We start from the raw sequence: 27,003 nt of genomic DNA, 5'->3' as shown, positions 1-27,003 counted from the left end.
AGGAATTGAAACAGAAAGAAAACTAAACTTCCATTCTTCTCCATTCCCTGTCTTCATCAGCTGTTGTTTAGGCAGTCGTGTTAGTGAGACGTTATGAGTGTAATTTCTGGTGTTACTTTGAGACACCATCTCATAGTAAACTTTATTCTCTTACAATCTCCTTGCCCCTCTTCTGTAATGTTCCCCAGCCTTGAATCAAGTGATGTTTTGTAGATAGAGACATTGAGACTGAACATGACGTTTCTATCCTGCATTTTGAATGGCTGGGATTTTCACTGTGATGTTTGTTGCAGAGACTGTAACTAATTCTGTATATAAGGACACATGGCTTTGATTGTTGTTAGGAATGATACTGGCTTAAGTAAGTAAGGAGCTGTACATTCTCACCCAAAACCACAGCTTCAATAGCCTTATACACGTGGCTAAATTACCAGCACCATCCATGTTCATTGAACAGGACTTAAGCAAATTTAGAGAGCTGTTGACTATCACCAAGCTATTTATGCCACTGAACTGCCCTTATGCTTATCCTGCCATGTTGATCATAGTGTTTTACAGGCATGAGGTGAACAATCACTTGAAACTGACAAGACTGATGATTGTAATTACATGTTATACTAGAAATTCAACCTGTGCCTGGCACACCTTTCTGTATAAGAATATTGACTTTCTGATAGGCAGGAGGATGTAGAAATTAAATTTAGACTTAACCTAACAAAAGGAAATTAATCTTTTTCCTGCTATAGCACGTTTAATTAAATGAAGTAAAATAAGTCTATTTAATTGATTTTGGGGAAATATCATTCAACAATATAATACTAACTCCTTTTATGTGATTAAAAGTCACATGTAGTTTGTAGCTGTCATACTGTGTAAAATTGGCATCAGGATTGGGACAATGAAATATTCTCTGTTTTATGCAAATGCATAGGAATAATGAACAAAATTATGTACTAAGCTTCATGCTTTAGGTAAATAATTGCATGTATTCAATTGTATCTAGGATAATTTCATATTAGCTAGGTATCATATGCATAATAATTATGACTAAATTATTAATTAAATATCAACATAAGCATACTAGAGTTACCAAGTGGACATGGAAAATAAAATATATTAGAGTAATCAAAAATATTTATTAAAAGCCAAATGATGAAAATATCGTCTATATAAAAGCAGCCTGGAGCTATATGTCACCTTAAAGTGTTATAGTGTGTTGCAGTGAGGTGGTTTAGCAGATAAAATTTCATGCCATGAAAAACCAAGAACCTAAATTTGATACCTACACATATATGTTTGGAAGACTTCTATATTCACTACATGACCAGAACACATAAAAGCTTACACCGAATATTAACAATGCTACTAATGAGAACAATAATAATAAGAAAAAGTAAAAACAAAACTCTCGGAACATTTTAAAGAAATAATGTATTGTATTGGCCTTAAAATAGGAAATTCAACACATTTTCTTAGTACATTAAATATTCAAAGAAAAACTAAAAGGCTTTTACTTCATTCTATATGAAAGCAGAAACACATGAGATTGATTGTGTAAAAAAAGAGAGAACTGCAAACTGTAAAATTAATATAGTCATTGCAGAGTAAAGAAACAGACACTAATCCAAGGTTCTATAAGTAAACATTTAGAGGATTTACTGCATAACATTAACATATTTAATCCAACACATCTTACTATGAAAAAGGAAAGAAAACTGGGAAAAATAATGCCTGAATGTAGTCTCTGCACGTAGAATGTGAGAAGTTGTCTCAAATTCAAAGATACCCTGAAATACATGAGAAAATTATAAATAGGTTGAGTTTATTATGGAATAAGTATTGTAGTATTAGCTTAGTGGATAAGAACACTTACTGCTCTTAAGAGCAAACACGTTCACTTTCCAACATCCATGAAGCCACTTGCAACCAGCTGTAAAGGCAGCTCCAGGGCATCTGACATCTTCTGGTCTTCCCAGGTGCCTGTGTTCATGTGTACAAATCTATACATAGAAATTCACACATAACAGATCATTAAAATAAAAAAGATTCATGAATGTATTTTCTGCACAAATAATGAATAGTAAGCATTCTACATAGCAAACACAATTGATGCAAATTAATAAGAAAGAAGACAGCTCACAAATATATGAAGAGTAAATTAACGATTAATGCTTACACAGTTCAGTAAGCAAAAACACTAAATTTCATGACTGAATTGCAATGTAGTTGTAAAAAAGCATCTAGCATTTGAATTTATGAGTGAAACTCTTTTATAAATTATTTTATTTATTTACATTCTTTCCATTGTACACTCTTCTGGTCCCCTCGCACATTTCCTCATCCCATTCCACCTCTTCCTCCCCTGACTCCAAGAGGATGTTCCCCAGTTCCTGCCAGGCACCATAATCCCTGGGACCTCAACTCTCTCAAGAGTTAGGCCAGACCAGGCCGTCCTCTGCTATACATGTGTCAGGGCATCACACCAGCTTGTGTATCCTGCCTGGTTGGTGGCTCAGTGTCTGGGAAATCTCAGCGGTCCGGATTAGTTGCAACTGCTGGTCTTCCTATAGAGGTTGTCCTCCCCTTTAACTTCTTCAATCCTTCCACTAATTAAAGAGCTGAAAGAAGTCAGAGACTGATACCTTTTTAAAATATGTGAAACATTTAATTTTGAATGGTATAGTATGGGTTCTCATATAATTTTTTTTTTTCGTAGCTGGTGACCGAACCCAGGGCTTTGCGTTTGCTAGGCAAGTGCTCTACCACTGAGCTAAGTCCACAACCCACGCAATATATATTTATTATAGTCTTCTGAGATGGAAATTTGGCAGTAATTATACAAGTACTACATTACTTAACAGCCTTGACATCATTCCAACAACGTGTTTTGTAATTTATACAAAATATAATGTAAATAATCACCGTTGAGTACTGTGTCTGAGTCAGTGTCCATGCAGATTTTCTGTAGCGAACTTTAGCTAATGAAAATGAAAATAATCTGAAAGGCACAATAAAGTTATTATTTAAACAAATTATACTTCCATTTATTAAATGCATGATAGTCCATGAAGAAATTTCCCATGCACAGTATTCAAGATATATTGTTAAACGAAAAACAAAGGACAGAATATTGCATTATGTAATCAAATGCCCTGGGTCCTGATAAGACTGAACCCACAGTGAACATGATTTTTGGTGGGAAGGCAGCCATGTGTGGAGAATCGGAAGGGGGACACCCATAAAGAAGTTGGAGGGGGTAGGGGATGTTGGCCCATAAACTGGGAAAGGGAATAACACTCAAAACGTAAATAAGAAATACTCAAGTTAATAAAAAAAGAAAATGAAAAAATGACCTGTTCTGTCCCATGGTAAGGCAAAACCTGCCTGCACCTTCTGTTCTTTCCAGCTTCTTCTCTTTTCCTCTTCTCCTCTGCAGATTGCTTTCTCATGTTACCTATATAGTCTCTAAGTTATTCCTCTATACATTTCTTCTCAGCCCAGATCTTTTTGGCTCAGTTCTACTAAGCTCAGTTCTCCTCAGCTCAAACCGGACTTTTCAGCTCAGCCCTTCTCCAGCTCAGTCCATCTGTCTCTGTCCTTCCAGTTCAGTCCTTCTCTCTCAGTCTTCTTCTTCTCCTCAGCATTACACATATTTCAGAATACATGATCCCGTGTTACTATGTTCATCAAAATTTCATATGAAAGTTCAAAGCATAAATTGAAATATAATTTAAAACCGAGAATTTTTACATGAATATCCATCAAGAGTAATTATCTGGCTAAACATTCATCACCAGGATCAGCTCTACAGGTTCACTGAAGCTAAAACCATAATTGATAGAGAAGTTATATATAGATAAACCCAGTCAGTATCTTATCATCTGTCCTTGCACCTGTAACAAATCATTTGTTCTCTTTTTATGACTCTTGATGACTGTTTTGCAACGTCTTGGAATGTGTACTGAGTAGGAGAAAGTCTGTTTACTATCTCAGAACAATTAACTGGTGACACCTGGGAGACTGGCAGAGTTGTCACTGCAATTCTGACTATTAGGAAGAGACTTATAGTTGTCCCACCATAAAAGAGCTTAATACCCATTGAAATAATTTTAGAAATTATTGTAGGATCATTATTAAGACTAAAGATTCATCTATTTGTCTGTATAGCATCACTATGGGACAGTACAACTTCGTAGGCCTGTAGAGATGTGCTCCAAAGGGGTGTGCTCTTAATCAATGATTGTTATATATGTCTAATAATAACAACAGGAATAGCATTTCAATAGCAGGAAACTTTCCCAAAATGAATCCCTTACAGCCTTTCTTAATAAGGGCGAACCAGTTGTGGATAATAAAATAATCCGAGGCTGTCCATCTCAGGATGATCACCTGCTAGTTATTAGCATGTCCAGTTATGGCTCCTGACACTTTCTTCTTAGTCCCACATGGTACCTTCTCCAAAACTGATAATATGATCCATCACAAAACAGGCCTCAACGAATACAATAAGTTTGAATTAATCCCATGTGTCTTATGAGATCACTACAGATTAAGAATGGTCTTCAATAACAACAAGAACAACCAAAGACCAACTTATACATGGTAGCTGAGGAATGATTTACTCAATGAGAAATTGTTCAAGGAAGAAATAAAGAAAAAAATTAAAGAAATTTTTTGAATTTAATGAAAATGAAGGCATAACTTGGGAATACAAAAAAGCAATGCTAAGAGGAAAACTCATAGCTCTGAGAGCCTCCACAAAGAAGCAGGAGCCATGATACACTAGCAGTTTGACAGAACACCTGAAATCTCAGAACCAATAAAATCCAAATACACCAAGAGGACTAGACAGCAGGAAATAATCAAAGTCCGGACTGAAATCAACCAAGTAGAAACAAAATGAATTATATAAAGAATCAACAAAACCACCAGCTGGCTCTTTGAAAAATCTAGAAATAGGTAAATCCTTTATATTCAAATTAAAAATATAAAAATCAGAAGTGAAATAGGGTTATAACCATAGAAAATGAGGAAACTCAAAAAATTATCAGATCTTACTATAAAAGTCTACACTTAACAAAACAGGAAAGTAAGGGTTAAATGGATAATTTTCTAGACAGATACAACGTACCAAATTTGAATCACGATCAGATAAACCATCTAAATACTCCCATAACTTGTCAAGTATTAGAAGCAGGCATTAAATGTCTCCCAACCAAAGATCCCAGGACCAGAAATGTTTAGTAGAGAATTCTCTCACAGTTCATAGAATACCTAATACCAATATTCTCCAAACTAATCCACAAACTAGAAATAGAAGGAACACTACACAGTTCCTTCTCTGATAACTAAAGCAAACAAAGACCCAACAAAGAAAGAGAATTTCACACCAATTTATTCATGAATTTCCCTGCAAAAATTCTCAGTAAATTTCTTGCAAGCCAAATCCAAGAACACATCAAAACAATGATCCATCATGGTCAAGTAGGCTTCATCCTGGAGATACAGGGATGGTTCAGTATAAAGAACCTAATCACTAATCAACCTAATCTCACTATAAATACAAATTCAATGAAAACAAAACAAACAATCATCTCATTAGATGCTGAGAAAGCATTTTACAGAACCTACCCCTTCATGTTAAAAGTCTTGGAAATAACAGAAATTCAAGGACCATACTGAAGCACAGTAAACGCAATATACAGCAAACCAGTAGCCAACATCAGACTAAATGGAGAGAAAATTAATGCAATTTCACTAAAATCAGGAACTAGACAAGGATACCTACTCTCTCGCTACCTTTTTAATATAGTGTTTGAAGTCCTCGCCAGAGTAGTTAGAAAACAAATGGAGGTAAAGAGATACATATTGCTAAGGAAGTATTCAAAATGTCACTATATGCAGATGATCTGACCCCACAAATTCCACCAGTGAACTTCTAAGCCTGATAAACAACTTTAGCAGAGTGGCAGAGTATAAAATTGATTCAAACAAATCAGTAGCCTTCCTCTATCAAAAGAGAAACAGGCTGAGAAAGAAATTACAGAAATGACACACTTGACAATAGTCAAAAAGCATATAAAATACCTCAGTGTGACTCTACCCAAGCAAGTGAAAGATATACATAACAAGAACACATGTCTCTGAAAAAAATAAATTGAAGATCTCAGGAATTAGAAAGATCTTCCATGTTCGTGTATTGGCAGGATTAATATTGTAAAAATGGCCATTTTGCAACCTACAGATTCAATGCAATCCCCATCAATATTCCAACTCAATTATTCACAAACATAGAAATGGCAGTTTGCCAATTTATTTGGAATAAAATATATCCCAGGATAGAGAAAACTATTCTGAAAAATAAAAGTGTTCTGGGGAAATCACCATCCCTGAGCTCAAGTTGTATTACAGAGCAATGGTGATGAAAAACTGTATTTTATTGGTATTGTGACAGGCAGGTAGATGAGTGGAATAGAAATGAAGACACAGAAATGAACCCACGCAGCTATGGCCACTTGAAAATTGACAAAGGATCTAAAACCATCCAGTGGAAAAAAACATAGCATTTTTTAAAAATTGTGCTGTTTCACCTGAAAGGCAGAATGTAGAAGAATGCAAATCAATACATTCCTATCTCCTTGTCCAAATTTCAAGTAGAAGTGGATTAAACTCCTCCACATAAAGATCACCAGTGGAACAGGAAGCCCTGGGTCCTGCTATGACTGAACACCCCAGTGAACGTGATTGTTGGGGGGAGGGCGGTAATGGGGGGAGGGTGGGGATGCGAAGACCATAAAGAAGGGGAGGGGGAGGGACTAGGGGGATGTTTGCCCAGAAACCGGGAAAGGGAAGAACACTCGAAATGTAAATAAGAAATACTAAAGTAAATAAAAAAAAATTTAAAAAAAGACCTCCAAATAAAACCAGATACACTGAAACTAACTGATGAAAAAGCAGGGAAAAGCCTTGAACACATTGGTACTCGGGAAAATTTCCTGAATAGAACACCAAAGGCTTTTGTTCTAAGATCAAAAATTGAAAAATAAAACTTCACACAATTTCAAAGTTTCTGTAAGACAAGGGACACTGTCATTACTTCCATACAGCAACTAACACATTGGGAAAAGATCTTTACCAATCCTATATCCGATGGAGCGCTAATATGCAATATATACAAAAAACTCCATAAGCTATCCCCAGAGATTCAAATAACACTATTTAACAGTGGGCTACAGTTCTAAACAAACATTCTCAGCTGATGAATACTGAGTGGCTGAGAAGCACCTAAAGAAATGTTCAACATCCTTAGTCATAAGGGAAAAGCAAATCAAAACAATCCTGAGATCCTACCTCATACCCGTCAGAATGGCTAAGATAAAAAGTCAGGGGACAACAGACTCTGGCAAGGGTGTGGAGAGAAAGGAACACTCTGTCACTGTTGAAATTGCAAGCTCTTAAAACAACTCTGCAAACCAGGCTGGAGGTTCCTCAGATAACTGAACATAGTATTTACTACCTGAGGACCCAGCTGTACCATTCGATGGAATATACCAAGAACTTGCTCCAACCTACAACAAGGACACATGCTCCAATATGTTCATAGCAGCCTTATTTATAACAGACAGAAGCTGGAAAGAACCCAGATGTCCCTCAAAAGAGACACAGATTCATATAATGTGGTACATTTACACAATGGTGTGGTACTCAGCCATTAAAAGGAATGACTTCATGAAATTCATAGGCAAATGGATGAAACTAGAAAATATCATCCTGAGTGAAGTAACACAAACACAAATAAAGGAACAGAGCATGCACTCACTGGTAAGGGGGTAATCTCTAGAATGTCCCAGATACTCGGGATGGGACAGGTTCCCTGGACCCAAGAGTGATGACATTAGCCAACATACACAACAACAGTGAAATTGAACCTGAAGACACCACCTGCAGTAGATAGACATGACCACAGTGTAAGGATGGGACCACTCACCCATCTCTTATTAAATCAGAGTTATCCATGTCTATTGAAATGCAGGGTAAATATGGAGCAGAGGCTGAAGGAAAGGCCATCAGGAGATCTGCAGACAACAAACCAGACACTGTTGCTGATGCTGAGATGTGCTTGCAAACAGGAGTCTGATGTGGCTGTCCTCTGAGAGGCTCTGCCAGCACCTGACTGATACAGATTCGGATATTCACAGCCAACCATTGAAATGAGCCTAGGGATCCCAGTGGAGGATGTAGGGGAAGGGCTGAGGGAGCTGAATTGGATTGTAATTAGAGGTAGAACAAAGATATCAATTAACCAGACCCCTCAGGGCTCCCATGGTCCTAACCACTAACCATAGAATATACATGGTTTGGTACCCTACGTGTGTCGCTAAGGACTGCCCCATCTCACATCAGTGGAAGGGGAAGCACTTGGTCCTTTGGATGCTTGATGTCCCAGAGAGGAGCGATTCAGAGAAGAGTGATTCTAGAGGGGTGAGGCAAGAATGAGTGGGAGAGTTGGGGAGTCACCCTCTTATCGACAAAGAGGAAGAGTATGAGGTGGTGGGGTTTATTAACGGGGACTGGAATAGGGTTAATATTTCCAATGAAAATAAATACAATGGTTAATGATACTAATAATAAAGGAGTGGTATTTTCCATACATTATTTTACTGCACAGGTTAGCTTGGAACATTTATTTTTGCCTAGATGCGTATTTCTTCCTACAGTTCATTATTTCTTCTTTCTCTGAGGAGTGTAGCCTTAGATCTTCCTATTCATTCAAAGAAGGCATAACACTTAACTCCTTTCTCCAAGCAAAGGTGATTGTAGATATGTCTGTAAAAGGCAGGAGGCATTTGTACAATCTAATTGGGGGTCACTAAAAGAATTATTTACAAGCAAAGCATGTAACACAAACAGTTGTGTTCAATCAACTTACCAGTATTGAAAGCATCCCAGGACCTCTGGCCAGGCAACTGCATACGATGTCAAGAGAAACTGAGAATTTCAATATATGTGACTAGAGAAATTACTTTCCATTTTGTAGCATATACAATATTTCAAAAATATCATCACGGAAAGAATATTAAGAGCTTTATGACATAAAAAAATAGGGAGTGAGACATCAAGGCAGAAGCGTCACAGTAACACCTGGAAGTCACATGGAATTCTAATATCAATCCCATGCATTCTATGCTCTATTCAAATCCTATCACATATTCATTCCCTAACACAGTCCACCAGTGATTGTCTAGTCCTTGCAGTCTCTGAGGAGCAAGGGTCTGGATCAGCCTTTCCCACTCGCTTATGAGGTTCCAAGACACATCACTGCACCAAAGCTGCTGTAAGAGGCGCTTGACGCACAATCTCCGAAGCACCCTTTGCCCTTTCCATTCATATTGCTCCTTCAGGAGTCACTGGTCACGACCCCTGACAGTGTGCACAAAACAGGTAGCACTCCAGACTCAAAGGAAGGGAGTCGACATGGTTCCTCCCCATTGAGAAAGGTTGGATGATCGCCCCGCTACTACAAGCAGAACTGACAAGTGAGGCAGCTCCTTGCTGGGCCGTGCAGACCTCGCAACTGCCCCGTGCAGACCTCTAGACTGCCCCATTAAGACCTCGCAACTGCCCCGTGCACACCTCGCGACTGCCCTGTGCACACCTCGCGACTGCCCCGTGCAGACCTCTAGACTGCCCCATGCAGATCTCGCAACTGCCCCGTGCACACCTCGCGACTGCCCCGTGCAGACCTGGCGACAATCCCGTGCAGACCTCGCAACTGCCCCATTCAGACCTCGCGACTGCCCCGTGCAGACCTCGAGACTGCCCCATTCAGACCTCGCGACTGCCCCGTGCAGACCTCTTGACTGCCCCGTGGAGACCTCGTGACTGCCCCGTGCAGACCCCGAGACTGCCCCGTTCAGACCTGGTGACTGCCCCGTTCAGACCTCGAGACTGCCCCGTGCAGACCACGAGACTGCCCCGTGCAGACCTGGCGACTGCCCCGTGCAGACCTCGCAACTGCCACGTGCAGACCTCGAGACTACCCCATGCAGACCTCGCGACTGCCCTGTGCAGACCTCGCAACTGCCCGGTGCAGACCTGGCGACTGCCCCTTGCAGACCTGGCGACTGCCCCGTGCAGACCTCGAGACTGCCCCATGCAGACCTCGTGACTGCCCCATTCAGACCTCGCAACTGCCCCGTGCAAACTCGAGGACAGCCCCTCTCGAGCTTTGGCTGTTTCCTGAGATCAATGGTCACTCGAGATTTCCCTGCTTTGCCTTCCGTACTTGTCCACAGTTCTCGGGAGAGAGAGATACTCAAAGGATACAGCTGGACTGATGCTCACCATGACTCACCACTGCCGAGTACTTTCACTGACCCTTCACGGGGTAGTGTTTAGAGAGGACAGAGAGCCTCATCCCGGAGTTTACCCTCTGACAATGCACCAGCGATTTCCCAGCCTCCATGGCCTGGGATCCCCTTCAGAGTCCCCCGAGATGATTGTTACCCCGGAGTGCAACAGGGGAATCAGTGGAAGGATTCCCAGCCTCCACAGCCTGGAAGCCCATTCAGTGTCCCCAAGCGGATTATAACACCGGACTCCAATGGGGGAAGCACTTGAAGGGTTCGCAGCCTCTGCCACCTGAGACCGTCTTCAGTGTCCCCCAACCGGATTATAACATCCTACCCCAACGGGGGAAGCACTTGAACAGCAGAGACCCGAGCGACTTTCCACCTCCAGGACTACTTAGACAGACTCGGCACAAGTTCAGATGCTCAAAACCCTATGAAGACCAGAGATTCAAAAAACCTGATGCTCGTGTTACAGAAATGCTGCAGAAACTCAAAGATCATATAAAGGCTTCAGTCAATAAGAGAGCCCTAGACCCCAGAAGGGAAATGACAGAGAATAAGAAATGGACAGTTCCACTTCCTCTGAGGGTTCCTGAGGGCATGAGTAATCCACTGACCAAGGATAGCAGATCACTAAGTAATTCACTGACATAATATATATGTCGTATGTATGTAGTATGTGTATAGTATGTTTGTGTGTAATATATGTGTATATATGTAGTACATATGTTTGTATGTATGTATGTATGTATGTATGTATGTATGTGCACCCATGTGCAGTGACCCACGGAGGTCAGAAGAGGGCATCAGACTCCCTAGAGTTGTGGACCATCTGATATTGATGCTGAGAACTGAACCCGGGTCCTCTGAGAGGAATGCAATCCATCTTAACTGAGATTATTTCCGTTTCCCATCATTTGTGAAACATCTTACCACCAATTGTGTCTTATACTATGCAGTTTTCATTTCTTAGTGCAATGGTGTCCCTTCAGTCAGACTGGGTTTTGACGGTCTGTTGAACATGTAATAGCGGCATGGCAGAAAGATAGCGTGGGGGGTGTGCTCTGATGCAAAGAGGGACATTGCACTAAATGCTCAGTCACTGTCTCTGCTGGCCTGCACTCTGCAGCATGTGCCTCCTGCGAAGCCAACAGCTTTCTGTGTTGCCTGAGCTGACAGCCCTTGCAGCCTCCTCTAGGTCCTCCTCTGTATATCACCAGGGGATCATCCTGAGGGATCCCTGAAGGGAAATCCCTGATAAAAATTCTCCAGTACTTACTAGAACCTCAGGCTAAAGCCCAAACTCCTGGTTGGGAAATAAAACCAGCTCCCAGTCAACCACAGCCTGACATCGGATCCCATCCATCTTGCCTGCCATTCAGCCAAATAACGCTTTTATTCTGATAGGGTCGATGATCATATTGGATTAGAGGCCCAGCACACTCCAGGGTGGCCTTCATTATAACCATTTACATCTGCACTGACTCTACTTCCAATGGATATCACAGCCTGACCAGCCAGGAGTTAGGATGAAAAGAGAGGCTGGTGCATAAGCCAGACACTCACCCTGTCTGGGATACTGACTTACTTTATTAAATGATTAAAAATGTATAAAAAATTAGAGAAGTTCGCACCTGAACAATGGATTAGCACTTTCATGTCTATAATTCCTTCACCTGCTCTCTATAAGCACCTACTACCTTCAGGGATTCAGATAAGCCAGAATTCATTCCCTGTTTCCACTCTAGATAAGGCACAGGTAATCCGTCGAAAACTGCTAAGCTGATACTTTAGGAAACCTGTTGGAGACATCAGTTCAGGAAGCCAGAAGCCTTGGCCAAGACCTTCTAGATGGGGCTTCACAGAGATGGCAGATTTGGAAAGATGACAAGGTTGAAGATATGATGCCTTTCTTGCTAAGGAATTGGAGACCTGCCCTTCAGAGAAGATGGCTTCAAAGAATGGAGTCTCCAAGCACCTCTCCTTGGAATAAGTGCTTGTTCCTATGGGGGTTGGGGGGGGGACAGCTGCATTTCAACCTCAGGCACTAGAGAGTGACGGGACCAGAACTTCACGAGACGGCTCAGTGTGCGATGACTTAGGTGGAGAAGCTTCCTCACTTCAACTAGACCAAGGAAGGGTGCTCTGCTCTGTCTCGCTGCCTTGAAAAGACACCTTCATCCCTGTTGTTCATGCCCAAGGCTTCCTATGATCCACACCTGTTTGCTTCTGAGTCAGCTGAGGTGTGTTGACATACCTCACTTTGTGTGAGCTTTCCTTAAGAGCTCTAAACCCCCAACCCATCCTGTACACTCCATCTCTATTGTTCTATTTAGCTTGATTTTTTTTTCTTCAACAAAACATGAACGGGAAGTGGATTTCTCAAATGGCTAATGCTTGCAGTCTTCTAAAGTTGAGGCCCAGGTGAAGGAAATGAATTGTGGGCAGTCCCTCACACAGACAGTTCTTTATGCCTATTTTCTTGGCTTTCGATTATGTTTAAAATGTGGTGTTTGGGGGAAGGAAATTACAACATCGTAGCAACAACGATCCATCCTGTGTCTCTGTTAAGGTTTGTTTTATTCAAAGTGACAAACTCTCCTCCCATGACTCCATATTTAAGGAGGTGAAGAGGTGAGCTAGGTCCAAAAAACGATGGCCTTAAGACCCAGGGCTGGTGGTTGTCTTCCCCAGTTTGTCCTTCAAATATATCTTGCCAGCAACCGGTTACAGCTGCGGTTCACAACCTGTGTGTGGGTCACGATCCCTTTGACAAACTTCAGTCTCCAAAATGAATCCCGACTACGATTCATAACAGTAGGAAAATTACAACTATGAAGTAGCAACAAGAATAATTGTGTCGGGTGAGAGAGAGACCCAACCGCCTGGTCAGGTGGGCACTCCTGAGGCTGCAGAGCAGAAGAGACCACCAACTCTTCTCACCCCTGCCCACATCCCTGGCCCAAGAGGAAACAGTATAAGGCCTCTGGGCTCCCGTGGGGAAGGGCCCAGGAGCGGCAGGACCCCCGTGCCTGAGACACCGCCGGAACCTGAAAGAAACAGACCGGATAAACAGTTCTCTGCACCCAAATCCCGTGGGAGGGAGAGCTAAACCTTCAGAGAGGCAGACAAGCCTGGGAAACCAGAAGTGACTGCTCCCTGCACACACATCTCGGACGCCAGAGGAAAAAGCCAAAGACCATCTGGAACCCTGGTGCACTGAAGTTCCCGGAAGGGGCGGCACAGGTCTTCCTGGTTGCTGCCGCTGCAGAGAGCCCGTGGGCAGCACCCCACGAGCGAACCTGAGCCTCGGGACCACAGGTAAGACCAAATTTTCTGCTACAAGAAAGCTGCCTGGTGAACTCAAGACACAGGCACACAGGAACAGCTGAAGACCTGTAGAGAGGAAAAACTACACGCCAGAAAGCAGAACACTCTGTCCCCATAACTGACTGAAAGAGAGGAAAACAGGTCTACAGCACTCCTGTCACACAGGCTTATAGGACAGTCTAGCCACTGTCAGAAATAGCAGAACAAAGTAACACTAGAGATAATCTGATGGCGAGAGGCAAGCGCAGGAACCCAAGCAACAGAAACCAAGACTACATGCCATCATCGGAGCCCAATTCTCCCACCAAAACAAACATGGAATATCCAAACACACCAGAAAAGCAAGATCTAGTTACAAAATCATATTTGATCATGATGCTGGAGGACTTCAAGAAAGACATGAACACACTTAGGGAAGCACAGGAAAACATTAATAAACAAGTAAAAGCCTACAGAGAGGAATCGCAAAAATCCCTGAAAGAATTCCAGGAAAACACAATCAAACAGTTGAAGGAATTAAAAATGGAAATAGAAGCAATCAAGAAAGAACACATGGAAACAACCCTGGATATAGAAAACCAAAAGAAGAGACAAGGAGCTGTAGATACAAGCCTCACCAACAGAATACAAGAGATGGAAGAGAGAATCTCAGGAGCAGAAGATTCCATAGAAATCATTGACTCAACTGTCAAAGATAATGTAAAGCGGAAAAAGCTACTGGTCCAAAACATACAGGAAATCCAGGACTCAATGAGAAGATCAAACCTAAGGATAATAGGTATAGAAGAGAGTGAAGACTCCCAGCTCAAAGGACCAGTAAATATCTTCAACAAAATCATAGAAGAAAACTTCCCTAACCTAAAAAAAGAGATACCCATAGACATACAAGAAGCCTACAGAACTCCAAATAGATTGGACCAGAAAAGAAACACCTCCCGTCACATAATTGTCAAAACACCAAACGCACAAAATAAAGAAAGAATATTAAAAGCAGTAAGGGAAAAAGGTCAAGTAACATATAAAGGGAGACCTATCAGAATCACACCAGACTTCTCGCCAGAAACTATGAAGGCCAGAAGATCCTGGACTGATGTCATACAGACCCTAAGAGAACACAAAAACCAGCCCAGGTTACTGTATCCAGCAAAACTCTCAATTAACATTGATGGAGAAACCAAGATATTCCATGACAAAACCAAATTTACACAATATCTTTCTACAAATCCAGCACTACAAAGGATAATAAATGGTAAAGCCCAACATAAGGAGGCAAGCTATACCCTAGAAGAAGCAAGAAACTAATCGTCTTGGCAACAAAACAAAGAGAATGAAAGCACACAAACATAACCTCACATCCAAATATGAATATAAAGGGAAGCAATAATCACTATTCCTTAATATCTCTCAATATCAATGGCCTCAACTCCCCAATAAAAAGACATAGATTAACAAACTGGATACGCAATGAGGACCCTGCATTCTGCTACCTACAGGAAACACACCTCAGAGACAAAGACAGATACTACCTCAGAGTGAAAGGCTGGAAAACAACTTTCCAAGCAAATGGTCAGAAGAAGCAAGCTGGAGTAGCCATTCTAATATCAAATAAAATCAATTTCCAACTAAAAGTCATCAAAAAAGATAAGGACAGACACTTCATATTCATCAAAGGAAAAATCCACCAAGATGAACTCTCAATCCTAAATATCTATGCCCCAAATAAAAGGGCACCTACATACGTAAAAGAAACCTTACTAAAGCTCAAAACACACATTGCACCTCACACAATGATAGTGGGAGACTTCAACACCCCACTCTCATCAATGGACAGATCATGGAAACAGAAATTAAACAGTGATGTCGACAGACTAAGAGAAGTCATGAGCCAAATGGACTTAACGGATATTTATAGAACATTCTATCCTAAAGCAAAAGGATATACCTTCTTCTCAGCTCCTCATGGTACTTTCTCCAAAATTGACCATATAATTGGTCAAAAAACGGGCCTCAACAGGTACAGAAAGATAGAGATAATCCCATGCATGCTATCGGACCACCACGGCCTAAAACTGGTCTTCAATAACAATAAGGGAAGAATGCCCACATATACGTGGAAATTGAACAATGCTCTACTCAATGATAACCTGGTCAAGGAAGAAATAAAGAAAGAAATTAAAAACTTTTTAGAATTTAATGAAAATGAAGATACAACATACCCAAACTTATGGGACACAATGAAAGCTGTGCTAAGAGGAAAAGTCATAGCGCTGAGTGCCTGCAGAAAGAAACAGGAAAGAGCATATGTCAGCAGCTTGACAGCACACCTAAAAGCTCTAGAACAAAAAGAAGCAAATACACCCAGGAGGAGTAGAAGGCAGGAAATAATCAAACTCAGAGCTGAAATCAACCAAGTAGAAACAAAAAGGACCATAGAAAGAATCAACAGAAGCAAAAGTTGGTTCTTTGAGAAAATCAACAAGATAGATAAACCCTTAGCCAGACTAACGAGAGGACACAGAGAGTGCGTCCAAATTAACAAAATTAGAAATGAAAAGGGAGACATAACTACAGATTCAGAGGAAATTCAAAAAATCATCAGATCTTACTATAAAAACCTATATTCAACAAAATTTGAAAATCTTCAGGAAATGGACAATTTCCTAGACAGATACCAGGTATCGAAGTTAAATCAGGAACAGAAAAACCAGTTAAACAACCCCATAACTCCTAAGGAAATAGATGCAGTCATTAAAGGTCTTCCAACCAAAAAGAGCCCAGGTCCAGACGGGTTTAGTGCAGAATTCTATCAAACCTTCATAGAAGACCTCATACCAATATTATCCAAACTATTCCACAAAATTGAAACAGATGGAGCCCTACCGAATTCCTTCTACGAAGCCACAATTACTCTTATACCTAAACCACACAAAGACACAACAAAGAAAGAGAACTTCAGACCAATTTCCCTTATGAATATCGACGCAAAAATACTCAATAAAATTCTGGCAAACCGAATTCAAGAGCACATCAAAACAATCATCCACCGTGATCAAGTAGGCTTCATCCCAGGCATGCAGGGATGGTTTAATATACGGAAAACCATCAACGTGATCCATCATATAAACAATCTGAAAGAACAAAACCACATGATCATTTCATTAGATGCTGAGAAAGCATTTGACAAAATTCAACACCCCTTCATGATAAAAGTCCTGGAAAAAATAGGAATTCAAGGCCCATACCTAAACATAGTAAAAGCCATATACAGCAAACCAGTTGCTAACATTAAACTAAATGGAGAGAAACTCGAAGCAATCCCACTAAAATCAGGGACTAGACAAGGCTGCCCACTCTCTCCCTACTTATTCAATATAGTTCTTGAAGTTCTAGCCAGAGCAATCAGACAACAGAAGGAGATCAAGGGGATACAGATCGGAAAAGAAGAAGTCAAAATATCACTATTTGCAGATGTCATGATAGTATATTTAAGTGATCCCAAAAGTTCCACCAGAGAACTACTAAAGCTGATAAACAACTTCAGCAAAGTGGCTGGGTATAAAATTAAATCAAATAAATCAGTTGCCTTCCTCTATACAAAAGAGAAACAAGCCGAGAAAGAAATTAGGGAAACGACACCCTTCATAATAGACCCAAATAATATAAAGTACCTCGGTGTGACTTTAACCAAGCAAGTAAAAGATCTGTACAATAAGAACTTCAAGACACTGAGGAAAGAAATTGAAGAAGACCTCAGAAGATGGAAAGATCTCCCATGCTCATGGATTGGCAGGATTAATATAGTAAAAATGGCCATTTTACCAAAAGCAATCTACAGATTCAATGCAATCCCCATCAAAATACCAACCAATTCTTCAAAGAGTTAGACAGAACAATTTGCAAATTCATCTGGAATAACAAAAAACCCAGGATAGCTAAAGCTATCCTCAACAATAAAAGGACTTCAGGGGGAATCACTATCCCTGAACTCAAGCAGTATTACAGAGCAATAGGGATAAAAACTGCATGGTATTGGTACAGAGACAGACAGATAGACCAATGGAATAGAATTGAAGACCCAGAAATGAACCCACACACCTATGGTCACTTGATTTTTGACAAAGGAACCAAAACCATCCAATGGAAAAAAGATAGCATTTTCAGCAAATGGTGCTGGTTCAACTGGAGGGCAACATGTAGAAGAATGCAGATCGATCCATGCTTATCACCCTGTACAAAGCTTAAGTCCAAGTGGATCAAGGACCTCCACATCAAACCAGACACACTCAAACTAATAGAAGAAAAACTAGGGAAGCATCTGGAACACATGGGCACTGGAAAAAATTTCCTGAACAAAACACCAATGGCTTATGCTCTAAGATCAAGAATCGACAAATGGGATCTCATAAAACTGCAAAGCTTCTGTAAGGCAAAGGATACGGTGGTTAGGACAAAACGGCAACCAACAGATTGGGAAAAGATCTTTACCAATCCTACAACAGATAGAGGCCTTATATCCAAAATATACAAAGAACTCAAGAAGTTAGACCGCAGGGAAACAAATAACCCTATTAAAAAATGGGGTTCAGAGCTAAACAAAGAATTCACAGCTGAGGAATGCCGAATGGCTGAGAAACACCTAAAGAAATGTTCAACATCTTTAGTCATAAGGGAAATGCAAATCAAAACAACCCTGAGATTTCACCTCACACCAGTGAGAATGGCTAAGATCAAAAACTCAGGTGACAGCAGATGCTGGCGAGGATGTGGAGAAAGAGGAACACTCCTCCATTGTTGGTGGGATTGCAGACTGGTAAAACCATTCTGGAAATCAGTCTGGAGGTTCCTCAGAAAATTGGACATTGAACTGCCTGAGGATCCAGCTATACCTCTCTTGGGCATATACCCAAAAGATGCCTCACCATATAAAAGAGACACGTGCTCCACTATGTTCATCGCAGCCTTATTTATAATAGCCAGAAAATGGAAAGAACCGAGATGCCCTTCAACAGAGGAATGGATACAGAAAATGTGGTACATCTACACAATGGAATATTACTCAGCTATCAAAAACAACGAGTCTATGAAATTCGTAGGCATATGGTTGGAACTGGAAAATATCATCCTGAGTGAGCTAACCCAATCACAGAAAGACATACATGGTATGCACTCATTGATAAGTGGCTATTAGCCCAAATGCTTGAATTACCCTAGATCCCTAGAACAAACGAAACTCAAGACGGATGATCAAAATGTGAATGCTTCACTCCTTCTTTAAATGAGGAAAAAGAATACCCTTGGCTGGGAAGGGAGAGGCAAAGATTAAAACAGAGACTGAAGGAACACCCATTCAGAGCCTGCCCCACAGGTGGCCCATACATATACAGCCACCCAATTGGACAAGATGGATGAAGCAAAGAAGTGCAGACCGACAGGAGCCGGATGTAGATCGCTCCTGAGAGACACAGCCAGAATACAGCAAATACAGAGGCGAATGCCAGCAGCAAACCACTGAGCTGAGAATAGGTCCCCCGTTGAAGGAATCAGAGAAAGAACTGGAAGAGCTTGAAGGGGCTCGAGACCCCAAAAGTACAACAATGTCAAGCAACCAGAGCTTCCAGGGACTAAGCCACTACCTAAAGACTATATATGGACTGACCCTGGACTCTGACCCCATAGGTAGCAATGAATATCCTAGTAAGAGCACCAGTGGAAGGGGAAGCCCTGGGTCCTGCTAAGACTGAACCCCCAGTGAACTAGACTATGGGGGGAGGGCGGCAATGGGGGGAGGGTTGGGAGGGGAACACCCATAAGGAAGGGGAGGGGGGAGGGGGATTTTGCCCGGAAACCGGGAAAGGGAATAACACTTGAAATGTGTATAAGAAATACTCAAGTTAATAAAAAAAAAATAAATTAAAAAAAAAAAAGAATAATTGTGTCATCAAGGGTCATAACAACATAGGAACTGTCTTAAGGGGGCAGCATTAGGAAGGTAGATCACTTAATTTTAGTCCAAGAAAGAGCATCTAGCTATGGGCCAAATAAACAAAATACAGGATCTCCAGCATGCCAGAAACATGGGATAAAATGCAAGCTGGGGACATAGTTTTGTGGGAAGCAGTGCCTGCTGTGAAATTACCAGCACCTGCATGACAGCCATAGCTGTCATAGATTGGAGGGATAATGAGAGGACACATGGAGTGTCACACGGCTCCAGCCACATATATAGCAGAGGATGGCATTGTCTGCATCAATAGGGGGAGAATACCGTGGTCCAGTGAAGGGTCAGTTCCCCAGTGTGGGGAATGCCAGGGTGTTGAAATGGGAGAAGGAGGGAGGAAGAGCATCCTCATAGAAGCAGGGGGAGAGGGAAATGGGAATGGGGAGAACCAGGAAAGGGGATAACATGTGTGGGATGCCTGTGATAGCCAGGGACAGTGAGTTTTGGGTTCAGTAAGAGACTTTGTCTCAAAAACTAAAGAAGAGGAAGATGAATGAAGAGATGTGCAGGGTCTCCCTCTGTTCTGCTCATGCACATACACAGAAATATGTGTCGACACACACACACACACACACACACACACACACACACAGCTGCATTAGGACAAACACACTCAAAGAATTTGAATTTAGGATTTAGGTTGTATTTTGGGTGTCTGATCACACCTTTCCTTCCATAAATTTCACTTGGATAACTATATCGAAGGCATGCATGTCACATACATTTCCCATTAACATGAGACCATTTTTCTCCCAAACCTATAGGTTTTGATTCGTGTTAGAAGTCATAGACCCAAGACACAGCTACACCTGGAAGGAAGAGCTAGATATTTGAGCTAAGAATTTGCATTCCAGGGCCAAGGTCTATGATGTCACGGAATGCAGAAGGTGGTGCATAGAACTTAGATGTTCTCGGTGCCTCGCAGTTTCCCTGACACCCAACGAGGCCTGCTGAGAATAAGTATACCAAAATAGACTCTAGGATAACTACTTATGATAATCTCCTTGATTGTATTTATCAATGACATGAAGTTTTGTTTCTCACAAAGAGAATAGGTCATCAAGAGTCTATGCTGACCATGGCCACACCAGGTCCGTTTGAGGGTCCATGCCCTCTCTAGGCTCTGTGGATGGAGCCAAGAGAACCCTACAGGGCTCAGTGATGCACTGACTCTAATTCACATGGCCCTGACATGAAGAGGGTGCATATTGATTCTTCTTGTTGTGTTATGACAAAATACAAAGCAAAAACTTAACGAAAACAGGATTGCTTCTCGACAGAAGTCTGATATGGATGTCTCCTGAGAGGCTCCGCCAGAGCCTTACTGATACAGATGAGGATGCTTACAGCTAATCATTAGACTGAGCACCCGGACCCAAATGGAGGTGGAGTTAAGAATGGACTGGAGAAACTGAAGGGGGTTGCAACCCCATAGGAAGAACAGCAATATCAACCAACCAGAACCTTCCCCCTGGAGCTCCCAGAGACTAAACCACCAACCAAAGAGTATACATGGAGGGTCCCTGGCTCCGGCCACATATATAGCAGAGGATGGCATTGTCTGTCATCAATAGGAGGAGAATCCCTTGGTGCTCCGACGGCTCATTTCCCCAAAGTGGGGGACTGCCAGGGTGTTGAGATGGGAGTGGGTGGGAAGAGAAGCATCATCACTGAAGCAGGAGGAGAGAGAATATGAGAGAGGGGATCCAGGAAAGGGGATAACATTTGAAACTTAAATACATAAATTTCCAATAAAAAAAGAGACAGGAAGTATTTATTTTAACCCATTGTTTGAGCTGGTACCATCCATCATGATGGGGAAAGCATAGCAACTCGAGTGTGACGGTTAAATTGCAGACCTGGAGGGTGTTCAGCTTTCTTTCTTTCTTTCTTTCTTTCTTTCTTTCTTTCTTTCTTTCTTTCTTTCTTTCTTTCTTTGTTTCTTTGTTTCTTTGTTTGTTTGTTTGTTTGTTTGTTTGTTTGTTTCTTTCTTTCTTTCTTTCTTTCTTTCTTTCTTTCTTTCTTTCTGTGTTTCCTTGTATTAAAATCCATATATGGGTGTTTCCCTTACTTTTATGAATCTGTATAAAAGATACATATACAGAAGCCACAAGAAACTTATGGAAGAAAAGCAGGTATAGCTGTCAATAAGACATGGGAGCCCACAGGGCTCAAGTCGGTTTCCCTCACGACAAAATGTGTATTCATCAAGACAGGAGACTGGAGCAGGGCGCAGAACTCAACAAGAGTAAACAGTGCTTGTGAGCTACCATGTTGGTGCCAGGGTCTGAACTCAGGTCCTCTGCAAGAGCAATAATGGCTCCCAAATACCAAGCCACCTCTCCAGTCACACACAATCCTTGTTTATACAGCCCTCCAAACACAGCACCACTTGATGTGTGTAAACACGCATACTAGACTTGCGGTGTGATTTATTTTTGTGAATGTTCAGTCAGTGTGAAACAAACGATCGTGTATTCATAAATTTTGGCATAGCCGTTTTCACTTGGAGGTTCTCTTCATTCTCAGCTTTGGTATTTACATTTATCTTCAAGAGAGGAACCGCCCTGACAGCCTCCCCCCCATTTGCTATGCCTGCCTTTCTTGACTAAGTTAAACACCACCTCAGACTCTACTCTTTCATTTTGTTCAGTGTAGTAGACTCTCCAAAACCATAAAATGGAATCCCAGATTCAGAGGGAAGAAGTTTTGCTGTTTGTTACTTCGTTTGTTTTTACTTGCTTTTTCCCACTTCCACTGGTTTGAACTTGTATCCCATTCAGTGGCAGGTACTTAATTCAGCCAGCATTTTGAGAAGGGCTGTGGGTGGAGTGTGATAAAAGGAAAATTACTGGAGAGAACTCACTGGGATTTGGACAACTAATACAAAGTGTTTATTGACTTGATTTTTCAGTTACACAGAACCCTGGACGGCACTGAGTCGAACTAAAATTTCACATCTGACAATTTGCTCCAAGGAACTAAAAAACCTTAAAGACAAAATTGATCCAATAAAATAAGCCCTAAGTTGTAATGATTGATCCTCTATAAAGAGAAACATTAAACTTTTTTTAAAAAAAATGATGATTTTGATGTTTTTGTTTAACAATTTCATATACTTATATAATGAGTTTTAGACCTTTCCTTTCTGTATTTCCCTTCCAGAATCCCCTCCCTCATCCCCGTCCATCATTCTCCCATCCCATACTTCAATTCTCCCTTGCTTCTTACCTCATGCTCCTCCGTCATCCCCTCAGTCAACCCCTTCTCTCACGCCATTCCCTCTCCAATTGGCACCGATGTTCTGAATAAGTCCCCCTCCTATTTCATGTCTCCCTTCTGCATGTAATCCCTAAGTTTAATTAATTACATTAGTACAGAGGTATTCGACAGAACAGCTTATCTACAGGTACAGGAATGAAGAAAGGAGTGAAGCAGAAATTTCTGGTTTCTTTGGAGACTCAACTGTGTCATGGATGTTGTTCAGGAAACTGTCTTAGGGGAGGATGTTTTGCTGAGAACAAACACATGATGCTTCTGGTCGCTGCCTGGGAAAAGGGCATGTGATGTATAGAAATGGTACGAGTATAACCCTGGACAACAGTGGGCAACACCATGGCATTGGCTTGCCTTGCATCTCTTCTCTGATGCTCAATGGACTTTGATGACTCTGGTCTTCATTGACCGTTCTGTGGAATTGATTCACCTTTCCTTCTTCACTGACCATTGTTTGTCATTACTTTGTAGAGAGAAAAGCCCCAGAGAACTTCTTGTGGTGACATTGCGGTGGCTTCTTGTTGCCTCCTCGAACCCAGGCCAATTGGAAGAGCTCAGCAATTTCTTCTGGGTTGAACTGTCCTTGGTGATTCGTGAATTATGTTTGCAAGTAGATGGACCTACCTCTGATGATTCATGTCTACTCAACTGATATCCTGATGATGAAGGTTTAAATTGCCCCAGAGAACTATTTCTAAGCAGGTCCAAACTGTCCTATGTTTGCCCTATTATCCTTTTCTTTCCACTACCTCTGGTGGGTGGTGGGCTAGAGGAATGTTAAAGGGTTTAAAAACTCTTACTAAAGTAGGTCTTGAAAAATCTAAGCCAGGAGGATAGAACCCCTCCTCAAATAAATGTTGATTGCCAAGGGAGGGGAGGGTCTTTATGGCCTCTCCCATCTGTAATGGAGTGTTGAGGGGCCCAGTCTTGTGCCCGTGATCATAGCCGCCATCAGTTTAAGAGTTCATTGACTAGGTACAATCTAAAATATATCCTTTTGCTGTCCACTTACCCGTAGTCAGGTTCTTATATTCCTTTCACCAACTCTTTCATGATATTCTCTGAGCTGTGGAGGAGAAGATTTAGCTGTCCTATTTCCACCTGAACAGTCCAACACTACTGATTCCCAGTACTTTGTCCAGCTGTACGTCTCTGCCCATGGTAGTCAGAGGCTTCTTCTCTGATGAGAGCTGAGTGCAATGCTGATCTGTAGATACAAATATGGATGTTTGGAAGGAAGTTCGACAATGTATTTAGCATTATGTTCTTTCAAAGGGCCTATATCACCCTAACCATAGGTTCTTGATGAGTTTACACAACCTGGTGTGTATTCCCTCATGTGGAATATGCCTTGTATCCAATTGGAAAGCCACTGGTTACTCCCATGACTGTGATGCCACTAACACATTAGGGGCACATCTTGCCTGACATTTTAGCTTGAATGGTTCACATACGAGTAAGGTTTTAGAAGATTTTCTCCCCTGGAAGCCTACATAGCACTTTCTTGAACCATGAAGGCTACCCATTATAGAAGATGCTTCCACCTCAACTTCAGATTGACCCTCCTGTGTCCTGTGATCAAAAGGATTCAGTGTCCTCAGCAATAGGGTCTTACCATCAAGTTCTGGAGGGCTATGAAGAACAATGGCAACAACCTGTAAAGTTGTGAGGGCTTTTGTGATATTGCTGGTCAGCAACTTTTAGGAAGACATCCCACAAACGGCACTGTGATTTTTGTTTAATTTTGGTTTTCTGTTGTTCTGATGAATACAATCACCAAAGCCAGCTTGGGAAGGGAAAACTTCATTTCATCTTATCTATTCCAGCCCGTCATCAAGGAAAACCAAGACAGGATTGTGAAACAGGAACTACAGAGACTGCTCACTGGCTTGCTTCTAAGCTCACATCCAACTACCTTTACAGAGTCCAGACACACCCCCATAGGGCGGTGCTACCCACAGTAGACCAGGCTCTCCAACATCAGTTAACAGTCTAGGAAATGCCACCTAGACATAGTCAAGGCCAATCTAATGGTGGAAGCTCCTCGAGGGAGGTTCTTTCCTCCAAAACTAGTCATCACAGGAAATCAATGAAAATAAAAAAAGAAAAGAAATCAATAGCTTCAGGGGGAACCTGGCTTATCCATGGAGGCTGCCTCCATTTGAACTCAACAGTTGATCTTGTAGATATATTCTGTAACATGTTTTATGACCCCTCTCAACAAACCCTGTTCTAACCTAATCACCAAAGGGGAGATGAAGTGGATAGTAAGTTTTAAAAAAATAATTGGAGCAGAAAGAAATGCTTCTTGGAAATAAAGCAAAAAAGGAAGCATTTCTGCATCCTAGATGCTTTCCTCGAATCATCTGTGGAAAGATAATGAAAACCGTTACGTTCCAGGTACAATAATTTCCAATGATACAAATCATATAAATAATACTGCTTATCATTCATAAAACACATTGGCACTAATCATTTTGATGTGTTTTCCTAACTCACTCCTAATGTAGATCTGATGAACTGGCATTGTTCGTCTGCTCATTTATACATGAGGGAAGTCAGGTTTAAAGGTCGAGCCAATTTCCCAATACTCTAAGATAATAAATGGAAGAGTAAAACAGCCGCACTTTCTCTGGCTTCATGTCTTGGCCTCGTGAGAAATGCAAGTCAGGTTACCTTGGCAGGGAATTCCAAGGATCAGTACATGGCAGCTGAAAGTAGTCTTGGATGCAAGACTGGGAGTAAGGCTCAAGTCAGCCGAGCCCCAGCTCAGGATTCCTGAAACAGAACACCAGAATATGTTAGAGAGCAAAGACTAAACTAAACATCTGGGAGTCCTCAGCAGATTGTACAGATCAAGGGCTGAGTGTTCAAAGTTATGTTGGTCTTTGTGAGGGTGGAAAGGAACACTTATTTAGATCCCCACCTCCTACTATGTGCTACTACGGTGGAGGCAATGCCTTAAGTCCAAGGTTTTTTGTTTGTTCCTTTGTGTGTGTGTGTGTGTGTGTGTATGTGTGTGTGTGTGTGTGTGTGTATGTGTGTGTGTGTACATACATGCACATGCAGTGTATAATGTAGAGACTAATCCATTTTCTCTTCTACCTTATTCTTTGAAGCAGCATATCTCAGTCAAACCCAGAGTTAACCAATATGACGAGACTTGACAGCCATCTTGCCCTGGGCACCTGCCCTATTTCTACCTCCCTGGACTGGGATTCTATGTGGGCCACAAAGCCTACCCATAATTTTCCTGAGACCTGTGAGCCATCTCCTCAACTGCTAAGGTTCAAGTCCCGGTGTTGGAACCATCTCCTTTACTTTTGTTTTCTTATTTTTTTTTCCATCTTGGTCATAATATCAGAACCAGTTTAAGGTATGACTGGCTCACTCAAACGATCACTCAAATCCCTCCACACAAATGTGTTCTAATAAGGAGGAGGACCCTGCTGACTCTCTGTTCTGTAAATTCTGACCTTAACAGATGAGTTAAAGGATGGGATTATCCTAATGGGTGATTGTCGATGCTGTTGTTGATGTTGAGGGAGGCTGGCAAATGAGGGGCCACAGCTGAGTCACTTATAATAACAGAGACAAAGCTGAGTGTGGTAGTGCATACCTATATTCTCAATACTTGCGAGGAACACAAGTTCAAATCCAGCCTGGGCTACATAGTAAGTAAAAAGAGAGCCTAGGCTACATAGTAAATCAAGGCCAGCCTGGGCTACATAGTAAGTCCATGGCCAGCCTGGGGTACATAGTAAGTCCAAGGCCAACCTGGGCTACATAGAAAGTCCAAGGTCAGCTTGGCCTACTTACATGACTCTTCTCCAAACAACAACAGTTTTTTTTTCCCTTTTTGGTTTCTGTCTCTCCTATTTCCTCTAAACTGATACCAGTGCTGTAGTTTGAGGGTATGGGCGAGAAGTTTCATCATGTCTGATGGTCCAGGATCTCCCAAGCAGCACGGCAAACCAAACAGTGCAGCAAACATGTCTGTTTCGATTTTTGAAGAAAAATATGACACATGGGAAGTGCTGTCTGAGG

General features: G+C 41.6%; 1 long non-coding RNA gene across 4 annotated transcripts in view; it reads right to left on the bottom strand.

The window, feature by feature from the left end:
* LOC147998095 (uncharacterized) overlaps positions 1 to 27,003 on the bottom strand; it is a 121,543-nt gene that overhangs the window by 29,971 nt on the left and 64,569 nt on the right. For 3 of the 4 annotated variants that reach the window (XR_015647327.1, XR_015647328.1, XR_015647326.1), the window contains exons 3-6: positions 25,633 to 25,734; positions 23,969 to 24,163; positions 2,923 to 2,998; positions 1,874 to 2,000 (exon numbers count right to left, since the gene is read on the bottom strand). This is a non-coding gene — a long non-coding RNA (uncharacterized LOC147998095). Of the gene's footprint in view, positions 1 to 1,420; positions 1,788 to 1,873; positions 2,001 to 2,922; positions 2,999 to 23,968; positions 24,164 to 25,632; positions 25,735 to 27,003 lie in introns of those variants that run through there. The other variant, XR_015647329.1, reaches the window with a different exon arrangement.

This window comes from Rattus norvegicus, chromosome Y (assembly GCF_021556685.1).
Source record: "Rattus norvegicus strain SHRSP/BbbUtx chromosome Y, alternate assembly SHRSP_T2T, whole genome shotgun sequence".
Classification (NCBI taxonomy): Eukaryota; Metazoa; Chordata; class Mammalia; order Rodentia; family Muridae; genus Rattus; species Rattus norvegicus.
This window is presented reverse-complemented; position numbering and strand designations above follow the sequence as displayed.